Here is an 11,662-nt window from a genome sequence, read left to right as displayed (position 1 = left end):
CATAAGGATACTCACAGCCCATTTCTTATCCCTTACATATGTCTGGGGACATACATTTTTGCCCTTGGCTATAATCCCATGTGCCACAATCCACCAGAATAATACTGATCACTCTCAGTGGAAAAAAATTCTGTTTTTCTTTTAATATGAGACACTAAATTTAATATATTGTATGCATTAAATCTGGGCTTCCCAAGTGGCTCAGTGGGTAAAAAATCTGCCTGCAATGCAGAAGATGCAGGAGATGAGGGTTTGCTCTCTGAATGGAGAAGATCCCCTGGAGGAGGGCATGGCAACCCACTCCAGTATTCTTGCCTGGAGAATCCCACGGACAGAGGAACCTTGTGGGCTACAGTCCATAGTGTCACAAAAAGTCGGGCATGGCTGAAGCCACTGACCACGAATGCATGCGTGCATTAAATCTAGCCTTTGTCTTTAACATAAATCACTATTTTAAGAAAGATGTATTTCCTTTTAAAATAATAGCTGAACCTGTTATCTAAGATCCTTATGCTCTAAATACATTATCTAATTGACTTTCTACTGAATTGGAATTCAGAAGATCTAACTTTTATTTCTTGCTCTCTCTCTTATTCTATGCCTAAAGGCCAAAGATTTCACTTTTCTGACCTCTGCTTCCTTATTTTACGAAGTGAAAGTTTGATGAGGTGAGTACTTGTGTCCTCGGAAGCTGTAATTCTAGAATTCTAGTAAACATAGTAATTGTGTTCATGTACTGGAAGAGTAATTTCACGATTGCCATCATTGTATTGTTTGGAAATACACTGTGTAGCTCAATGAGAGATCAGTTTATTCCAGTCTAAGTACTTGACCATTTCTTTCTTAGTATGTTAGAAGTCTTTCATTGTGGGAAAAAATATGCAGAGACAGGAATCATATAGTGCAATAATCTCTGTTAAGTACCTTAACTTGAAAAATAAGTTGTGGTTCTGGGACTTCCCTGGAGGTCTAGAGGTTAAGACTCCCTGCTTGTAAAGCAGAGGGTATAGGTTTGATCCCTGGTCAGGGAAGTAAGATCCTACACACTCTGCAGTGTGGCAGATAAATAAATAAATAAAATTTCTCACTATAGTTTGATAAATAGATAGTTTATTAAAAAGTAAAAATAATGTGCAGCAAATAGCTTTTTTGAGATATAATTTAATGCCATATATAATCATATAAGTCACCTTTGTAAAGTCTACAAAAAAATAATATAATTTTTTTTTTTTTCTGGAAAACACTGTCTTTTATTTGTAGCTGTAGCCACAACCTGGCAGCACAGGGGCTGGGGCTGGGGGGTGTGGGGAATGTCCAGGCTGGTGAGCCCAGCCCAGCCTTCCAGAAGGTCGGATGTGGGCATCTCCTGGCCCTTAGCAAGCAGAGGATGGGGCTGCTCAAGGGCAGGCTGAGGGCGTCGGTGCAGCAGTGCTCAGCCCGGTGCCCCTCAGGCGGGGTTACCTGGACGATGGTGGGTGGTCCCTGCAGGATTAGGGGGACTGGACCCCAGGGCTGGGACTCTGCAGCCCCGAGGCCACGTAGGGGAAGGAGGGAGACTGGGGTGGGGTTTGGTATGGAGGGAGGGGCTGGAGGTCAAAAAATAACTGTGGGGAGGGTGAAGGGGATGTGGTCTCAATGTGGGTGGTCCGCTGATGGGGGAATGGGCTTGCGGTCCGAGAAGGTCCAAATGGTTTAAAGTATATTCACAGAGATTTGTCTCTATTACCACACTCAGTTTTAGAACATACCATCATCTCAAAAAGAAACTGCATACCCATTTAGTAATCACTCTCATTTCTCCTCATATCACTCCATCCCCATCCCTAGGCAACCACTAATCTCCTTTTGTGCCCCTGGATTTGCCTACGTTTCCTATAAATAACATCATGCAGTATGTGATCCTGTGACTGACTGCTTTCATTTAGCATGCTATCTCCAAGGTTTACCCATATTATTGGCATGGATCAGTATTTTATTTCTTTTTATTACCAAATATTATTGAATCGTATGGATATACCATATGGATAAATTATATATCCATTTATCTATTTATCTGCTGATGCTCATTAGGACTGTTTTCATTTCTGGATATTATGAATAATACTGCTGCTGCTGCTGCTAAGTCGCTTCAGTCGTGTCCGACTCTGTGCAACCCCATAGATGGCAGCCCACCAGGCTCCCCCATCCCTAGGATTCTCCAGGCAAGAACACTGGAGTGGGTTGCCATTTCCTTCTCCAACGCATGAAAGTGAAAAGTGAAAGTGAAGTCACTCAGTCATGTCCGACTCTTCATGACCCCATGGACTGCAGCCTACCAAGCTCCTCTGCCCATGGGATTTTCCAGGCAAGAGTACTGGAGTGGGTTGCCATTGCCTTCTCCAAATAATACTGCTATGAACATACAAATGTGTTTCTGTGTGGACGTGCTTTATTTTTCTCAGATACCTAGAAGTAAAACTGTTAGGTCACATTATAACTCCATGTTTAACATATTTTTTTGGCCATGCCATGGAGTATGTGGGATCTTGGTTCCCTGATCAGGGATCAAACACCAAACTCATGCACTGGAAACATGGAGTCTTAAGCACTGGACTGTCAGGGAAGTCCCCTCTATGTCTAACATTTTGAGGAATTATTAGACTATTTCCAAAGAAGCTGCCCCATTTTACATTCCTACCAGAACTGTGTGAGGGTTCTGATACTCCACTTCCTTGACAACACTTGCTATTGTCCATCTTTTTGATAATAACCACTCTCCCAGTGGAAAGTGGCATCTCATTATGGTTTTGATTAAGCGTCTGTCTACAATGTGGGAGACCTGGGTTCGATCCCTGGGTCGGGAAGTTCCCTGGAGAAAGAAATGGCAATCCACTCCAGTACTATGCCTGGAAAATCCCATGGACAGAGGAGCCTGGTTGGCTACAGTCCATGGGGTCACAAAGAGTCGGACACGACAGAGCAATCTTCACGATCACGATCACGATCATGAACGTGAATAATATTGAGAATATTTCCATGTGGTTGTTGGCTATTTGTAAATCTTCTTTAGAGAAATGTCTATTCAGATTCTTTATTCATTTTCAAATGGGTTATCTTTTTATTATTGGGTTGTGAAAGTTCTTTATATATTCAACATACAAGTCCCTTATCAGACGTATAATTTGAAAATATTTTAGACTAAAAACTGTCTCATCATTTTGGTAATAATATACTTGCAATAACAAAAATGTTTAATTTTGATGATGTTTTCATCTGTCTTTCCATTTGTTGCTTGTCCTTTTGATATCATATCTAAGAGACCATTGTTCAAAGATTCATACCTGTGGAGAACTCCTACCCTTGATAGAAACAGTAAAAAACATTTCTGGAATAATTCAGAGTTCCAGAAACCGACAAACTAAAACACACAAGTTGATAAACAATTTAGAGTAGTTTTGACAGAAGGACAGCTGGCCACTTGGGAAATTTTTGTATCCGTAGGCCATATGACACTTTGACCATTCCCTCTGTCACATCATTAGGCCAGATTGCAAAAACACTTTAAAGATGTAAGTGCTTAATTATTTGGGGAACAACTTATCTCCTAAGGAATATAAGCCAGTTGGAAATCATGCTGAGCTCAAAATTCATAAAGCGGGTGTCTTGTTATTTCTCTGTGATTCGTTCATACTGAGAGTCTTTATAACAGTTTCTAACACTTATTGAATATTTTTAAAAAAACTCAATTAACTGATGAACAGCTGGATGCTCATTTAATCCTGTCTGCTCTCCTGAAATCTTTTAGACTTCTGTAAAGTGATAACCTATTAATTTAAATTGCCGACATTATATCTCATGGTGCTTTATTTTGAATAAAAATCAAAGTTGCTTTCTATTTTACGAGTATTGAGGCATTTCTTCCTAGTTGCAAATATATGCTTTGATACCCTAAAAGCCCAAAATAGATTTTCTTTACTCTAAAAACGTTATTATAACATTGAAGAGACAACCGAGTATCTCCTTATGGTATCATCTGAACAAAATATTTCATTTAGCACTTCTCTTTCACTCTTTGCTTTATAGCTGTATAGTTTACTCATTATAACCACAATGAACATATTATTTTCAAATAGTATTTTAGAATAGTCTTTCCAGTACACCTGAGCAAGGAGAAGGTGATATCTACATGGGTTCAGAGAGTTACAGATTTGCTAAGTGACTTTGCTGAAGGCAGCAACGTCCTATTTTTCGAGAGAGCTGTGTCTGATGACCTCATTTACCCTCTGCGTTGCTGATGGTGAACTTCACACACCTTCAGGCTACAATCCTGTTCGTACTGAATTTTCTGCCCGCCCACCCTTTCACAAACAGGGAAAGCGATGGCCCTGTTCTTCCCTCGGGCTGTGCTATTCAGCCCCTGGCCACTTCTCAGATTTCCTCTCACACAGCTCCCACGAAGCTGGCTCTGCTCCAGACACCATGGCCAAGAGCTTTCTTTTCTCTGAGCTTGTTACTCGCTGTCCCTTCCACTGGGAACACTCTGTGCTTGGATCTTGCGCATTTGGCTCCTTCTTAAGCTACGTCTCAGCTGGACATTATCTCAGGGAGAGCTGACCATCCTAATCGAGAGTTCCTTTCCCTTCCCTTTGCCCCCACATAACATTACTAGGTCTTATTTTCTTCATGATGCTTCTTATTGTCTATGAGAATCTATCATCTAAAATCTGATATTTGCTTGGACTTGTTTATTGTCCCATCCCCTTCTGCTGACAAATTAATATTTCATGAAGTGGAATCAGGTCTGTCTTCTCCATTATAAACCAGTGCTTCTTAGCTCATTAGGCACAGTAATCCCTCCATAAATATTTACTGAATGAATAAATGAGTAAAAGGGTATATTTAAGCAAAGCTTCCCCTCACCCCCCTTTTCCCTTACTTTCCCTTCTGAACTGCATGAGAGCAGCTTACTTCGGTTTCTGCGTTCTGTTATAGGTGTGAAAAAACAACCAAAAAGAGAAGACATTGGAAATACATGGATGGTGGGAAGGGAGGTTAACAAGAATTGTAATGTCTTTGAGGAGAAGTTCTTGTGTTACAAATGACCAAAAAGCATTTCCTTGAGACACATGTAATATCCCTTTAATCAGGCAAAATGGCAGTGTAATGGTAACTTTCTTGATAGGCGGATGATTTGCTTCAATTCTGCTTGTGGTATAATACTCTGTTTTGATATCATTTGCTACATCTTCTGCCTGTGTTTGAGCCTAGAAACATTATCTGGTAATAAAAAGAAAGAAGAAAGCATTTTAGTACTTTGATTGTGAAACTGATGCAGAAATAAACAAAGGTCAGTTGTGACTGGGTTTGAATGGAATTGAGGTGCTGAGACAAAGTAGGTGCTATGTGTATCGAAAAACTTTAGGTGAAGAGCTATTTTATTCTGAGATTGAGTCTCATGAACAATTGAATCGTCACTTCTATACCAATCTGAACCTCAAACTGTATAGTTGAATGTGTTGTAATCCTAGATCAATCAGATCTCTCAGAAAACAAATTAAATAAATTAAAAAATGGAAGAAAGTTGGCCTGGCCAAATAAACTGAAAAGAGACTCCAAAGTAAAATCTTTTTTCTTAGAAAAACCATTGTTCTCCTTCCTTTCCTCAGGGGACACGACTGACTGCCCTTTAAACAAAACAATCATCTTGGCATTCACCTCAGGAGTTCCTCCCAGCACTGAATATTATCCCCCTATCATCCTGTAAGCCTTTTCTGCTGACTTATTCAGGCTCTTCACCAGGATGAGGGACCAGTTGTCAGAGAATTCTGCAGGTGTCTATTTCGTCTTTCATTTCAAGGTGGGAAATCCTTGGCAACAGGGAGCTCCCTGCTGTGATCGGAAAATAAAATGACAAATTATAGGTCTACATGTGAGGATCTGAGGCTCAGTTTTTGTCAAGGTGGCAGCTGGAGATCGGGGAATGATTTAGTTGGAGGTGGGGTTGGGGGTGGAGGCAGGGAGAGGGTGGAGTGGAAAGGATGTACTAGCAAGAAGCAGCATGTAAGAGTTTCCAACCCAACACTTTTCTTATGTTCTTGATCACATAGAATTTTAATTCTGCACTAGCATGTGGGGTAGAAATATACGAGAGAAAATGGAAGAAGAATAGGAAAAAGAAAGAATAAAAGAGTAAGCTATTAGGGGGTTATTGGTTGACTGAAATATTCATAAAAAGGAAGGCCTCCTATCTCACTGTTTAATTCAGAGAGTGCATTTTCTGATACATTGTCCAAAATGCATGAAGGAATGGAAAAAATGCAATGTTTATTTTTAAAGTAAGTTTCTTCAGTTCTTAGAGGAATTTTCCAATGTTTACGAGAATCACTTATTTACACACCTGTTTTTCCAATAGTCATGTACGGATGTGAGAGTTGGACCATAAAGAAAGCTGAGCATGGAAGAATTGATGCTTTTGAACTGTGGTATTGGAGAAGACTCTTGAGAGTCCCTTGGACTGCAAGGAGATCCAATCAGTCCATCCTAATGGAAATCAGTCCTGAATATTCATTGGAATGACTGATGTTGAAGCTGAAACTCCAATACTTTGGCCACCTGATGTGAAGAACTGAATCACTGGAAAAGACCCTGATGCTGGGAAAGATTGAAGGCAGGAGGAGAAGGGGATGACAGAGGAGGAGATAGCTTGATGGCATGACCGACTTGATGGACATGACTTTGAGCAAGCTCTGGGAGTTGGTGATGGACAGGGAAGCCTGGCTTGCTGCAGTTCATGGGGTCACAAAGAATCGGACATGACTGTGTGACTGAACTGAAACTAATGTAAAATATTTTAATATAATCATATGTATATTTTATTTATTGTTCATTGGGCTGTTTTGAATGTCTCACTTTTATTACTGTCTTCTTCCTCAGACCCTCCCTGTTAAGAGTTCTAATAGGCTCTATTCGTGTTTTCATTTTATATTAGAACATTGAGCCATGGTATATATGAGGAACTTAACTGAAAAATGATAAAGAAGTTTCTAGGAATAGACTTGCAGACATAAATGTATTAGAAGAATCATTATTAGATTCTAGAAATGTGACAGTGCTACAATAGCATTATATAATACACAGCTGAACTGTGGCAACTTAGTAGTTTATCCTTGAAGCTGGCACTAGATTTCTTTTTCTGCTTTGATTGAACAGATTTTAAGGGTGTATTAGAAAGTGTTTCTTAGAATATATTGTCACATCTAGGTGAAAAAAGTGACCATCCAGTTTTTGTTTTTGTTTTTTTTTCTCATGAGGGAGGTATGCTTGTTGGAAAAAAAAGATACTTAGAATACCTGATGCTTGGTCACAGCCATTCAAGAGCAGATTGGATAGCTTTTCACATTAGGAAGAACGATATCAGTAGAATTTTTTCCAGGGGTCCTAATCCAGGTAGGCTGAGAAGTGAGTGAATGATTCATTCATTCATTCATTCATCAAGTAATTTTTGAATACCTATTATATACTGGACACTCTTCTAAGTACTAGGAATAAAAAGATGAATAACATTAAAACATATATAATCGCCATAGCCTGTTTCCTTAAAGAGCTCAGTTCACTGAGAAGATTGACTTGGAAACAGAAAATTGCAATACAAATTGATGTGTAGCCACAAGATGCTATGGGAGGATGAACGGAGACTGAAGGCCATCTAATCTTACCAAGGAGCCGGGGTGATGATGAGAAGTGGTAAGCGTTTCAGGAAGTCAGGATAGTATAGTCGACAAGAAATTAACTCCTTTCTTTAACTTTGGCCAGAATGGAATGAGTTGCTTGTTGCTGTTCAGTAGCTAAGTCATGTCTGATTCTCTGTGACCCCATGTTTGTGAACCATGGCAGCACAGCAGGCTTCCCCATCCTCCACTATCTCCCAGAGTTTCCTCAAGTTCATCTAAGTTGAGTCAGGGATGCTATCTAACCATCTCATCCTCTGCCCTCTCCTTTTGCTCTCAATTTTTCCCAGCATCAGGGTTGCTAAAGTCTAGTAAATCTGAAAGATTGAGCAACAAGACTGGTAAGTTTTAATGGGTATGGAATCATCTAGATGATCCAAGTCTGAATCAGTCCTGGAATAAGCTTCCTGGTGGTTAGGAAGTAGAAGGAAGGCAAGGGGAACTGACAAAGCTCTGCATATGTTGACTCTGTCCCAGGTTGGTCCCAAACCTTCCCACTTGGTTGGGGAAAGGACAGAGCTGCCCTGAGCAGCCAGACAGGCAACAACTGGATGCATAAGATTTATGTGCCTGCAGAGATAGTAAGTAAACTCATCCACAGAGAATGAAAGGAAAATTCAATTTAGTCAAATGGCAGCTCCTTTTTAATGAAAAGGGAGGAAAGCAGACATCCTTCGGTCTCTCAGTCATGCTCTGAGGGGAGGGATATTTATAATTAGTCAAGACAGAATTTGCTATGCTTAGGCTTTGGGAAAAGTGCAATGTAAATGAAGGATGAGCTTCCCTTCTGTCATGGAGATATATGCTACAATTAGCAGAAGTTGATGGAGCAGTTTGCAAGAAGCTATAATTGAGTTGAGCCAATAGCACAGAAGGAGAAGGGGGAGAAGGGGGCGACAGAGGATGAGATGGTTGGATGGCATCATCGACTCTATGGACATGAGTTTGAGCAAACTTCAGGAGATAGTGAAGGACAGAGAAGCCTGGCGTGCTGCAGTCGGTGGGGTTGCCAAGAGTAGGACACCACTGAGCGACTGAACAGCAAAATAGCACAGAAGGCACAGCTCCAGCTTCTACTGCTACCATGTAATTATTTGATAACATTTCAGGCTTGGTGAACAGTCTCGGGGACCATGAGCAAGTATTGTGTTCAGTCTCCTTTACAGCAGAGCTCACAAACAGGGTTTATTTCCCTTGTGTAAAAAAATGTTAGGCGAGCTTTCTTACAGTGTACAAAGATATAATTCAGCAGCCTGAGAATGCATGAAACTCAGGCTGGTGACAGAGGCTTAAACAATTCATAAATAGTACCACGAAGCCTTCGTTACCTTTCAGCCTTTGCATTAAGGCAGAATCTTGTTATTGTGTGGTGGTTTTAGAAAGTGATGATCATTTCCAAGGTAAGCTTTAAGGAGCACACTGGTTGATCATTTAGAGTTCACGTTCACAGAGATGAATTGATTTACTATTTCACAAATACTGGAAACAAACAAAACGCTTTGGTAAAAATAGCAAATTACAGACTATTATAGATGAATGATTTCACCAAGTTGAATGGACAGCTTGAGTATTGATGCCTGGGAAGAACAATGAATTCTCACGTTCTGTCTTATGGAAACACTGTGGTAAGCGAACATTTAAAACTATGTGTTTGTAAAAGAGTCAGACGTGACTTAGTGACTAAACAACGACAACTTGTATTAACATATGCTAACTATGAATAGTCTATCATTTACTCCAAAATGGTTTTAAATTTGTTGCTCTCATTGTTCAGTTGCTAGGTTATGTCTGACTATTTGAGACCCCGTGGGCTACAGCTTTCCAGGCTCTCCAATCCTCTCCATCTCCCGGAGTTTCCTCCAATTCATGTCCATTGATTCTGTGATGTTATCTAACCATCTCATTCTCTGCTGCCCCCTTCTCCTTTAGCCTTCAATCTTCCCCGACATCCGGGTCTTTTCCAATGAATAAACTCTTTGCCAATTTGTAGTTTACAGCATAGGAAATAGCATTGAAATAAATATAATAGAAAGTGAGAACCAAGGGAAGAAGGAAAACCCGAATAAGTCAACTTAAGGGTTAAGGGAGTAGTATGACCAACTTCAAGCGGGGCACTGAGATTTCCAGCACCTGGGCAGTGTTTCCTCACTACCTACTCCAGAGCCTGCTCTGTGTTGGCTGTGTTCTACTGGGGAAAGCTAAAATGCTGCTAACAGCCATTAGTCTCAAGCCTTCTTTCTTTGCCTATGTGTGAACAGTTGGCCATTTCACTCTTTACAAGCACTTTCACTAGAAAGAATGTGATGGCAATAAGTCATGCACTGTACTAAACTATAAATATGAACTTTATTGCAGAGTGATATAGTAATTCAGTGTTGGTTAGATGGCTAACCAATTGCCTCATAACCATTTACTAAGTAATTCCTATTATATGTACTGGTAGAAATATCCTAAAACAAAACCGCTCATGTCTTTGGGTCTATTTATATATTCTTTCTTTAATCCATCTGTGTATTCACAATAAGACAGTATAGTAATCAATTACACTTTCTAATGCAATTCATTAAACTCACTCAAATATTATGTGGATATACTTTCTTGTTGATTTTCTATGTCAGCTTTAGAATTGGCTTGCCTATTTTTTAATGCCTAGTCATTTTCTTGGGAACGTTACAAATTTACAGGTTAAATTAGAAAGTGGTAGTTTAATGATATTTGAGTTTTCTTGTCTAAGATTATGATATATATTTTCTTTAAGTCTTTTGAGTACCTAAATAGTATTTTAAGTTTTATTAATATGGAGTTTTATTAATATGGAGTTTGCATAGAAGCAGTTGGTCTTTGATAATTTACTTTCTTCTTTGTAATTGTTTCCTTTATTATACCAACTTGTTTTAATACCTGATATAGATATAGCTACATATATATATATATATGTACATATGTATGTAGCTACATACATATATGGATTTTACTGATTTCTTTTATTCTAATGGCTTTCTGAGTTTCTTGAGTTTTCTGAGTAAATGATCATATTATCTGCAAATAATGATACTTGAATCTCTGTCTTTTCCAGTTTAAATACCTCAATTATTTTTTCATTCATAGCAGTCATCTCAGTTTTTAAGAGGAAAATTTCCACTACTTCTCATTTTGTATAATTTGGGCCTTATTTTGATAAAGACATATTAAAGGCTTATCCTTACGTTACCATGGTTTAAATTTTTTTTCTCATAAATAATGGCTGTTGCAATTTTTTACTTTTGAACAATTATTATAGTGAATTACATTAAAATATATTTATCAGTGATCCATTCTTATAATACTACAATGAAGATCACTAGATTATTTATTATTATTATACTCTTAATGTACTGCTGAATTTCACTTGCTAATAGTTGTGGATCACAATAAACTGTGGAAAATTCTGAAAGAGATGGGAACACCAGACCACCTGACCTGCCTCTTGAGAAATCTGTATGCAGGTCAGGAAGCAACGGTTAGACCTGGACATGGAACAACGGACTGGTTCCAAATAGGAAAAGGAGTGCGTCAAGGCTGTATATTGTCACCCTGCTTATTTAACTTATATGCAAAGTACATCATGAGAAACGCTGGACTGGAAGAAACAAGCTGGAATCAAGATTGCTGGGAGAAATATCAATACCCTCAGATATGCAGATGACACCACCCTTATGGCAGAAAGTGAAGAGGAACTCAAAAGCCTCTTGATGAAAGTGAAAGAGGAGAGTGAAAAAGTTGGCTTAAAGCTCAACATTCAGAAAACTAAGATCGTGGTATCTGGTCCCATCACTTCATGGGAAATAGATGGGGAAACAGTGGAAACAGTGTCAGACTTTATATTTTTGGGCTCCAAAATCACTGCAGATGGTGACTGCAGCCATGAAATTAAAAGATACTTACTCCTTGGAAGGAAAGTTATGACCAACCTAGAT

General features: G+C 39.2%; 1 long non-coding RNA gene across 1 annotated transcript; it reads left to right on the top strand.

Annotated features, from left to right (window-relative positions):
* The first annotated feature begins 243 nt into the window (after nt 1–243).
* LOC132343305 (uncharacterized) lies at nt 244–6,854 on the top strand. The gene is made up of 3 exons (XR_009492055.1): nt 244–668; nt 5,646–5,836; nt 6,392–6,854. It is a non-coding gene; the product is annotated as an uncharacterized lncRNA (long non-coding RNA).
* Nucleotides 6,855–11,662: the final 4,808 nt, after the last annotated feature.

Source organism: Bos taurus, chromosome 2 (genome assembly GCF_002263795.3).
Source record: "Bos taurus isolate L1 Dominette 01449 registration number 42190680 breed Hereford chromosome 2, ARS-UCD2.0, whole genome shotgun sequence".
NCBI lineage: Eukaryota > Metazoa > Chordata > Mammalia > Artiodactyla > Bovidae > Bos > Bos taurus.
This window is presented reverse-complemented; position numbering and strand designations above follow the sequence as displayed.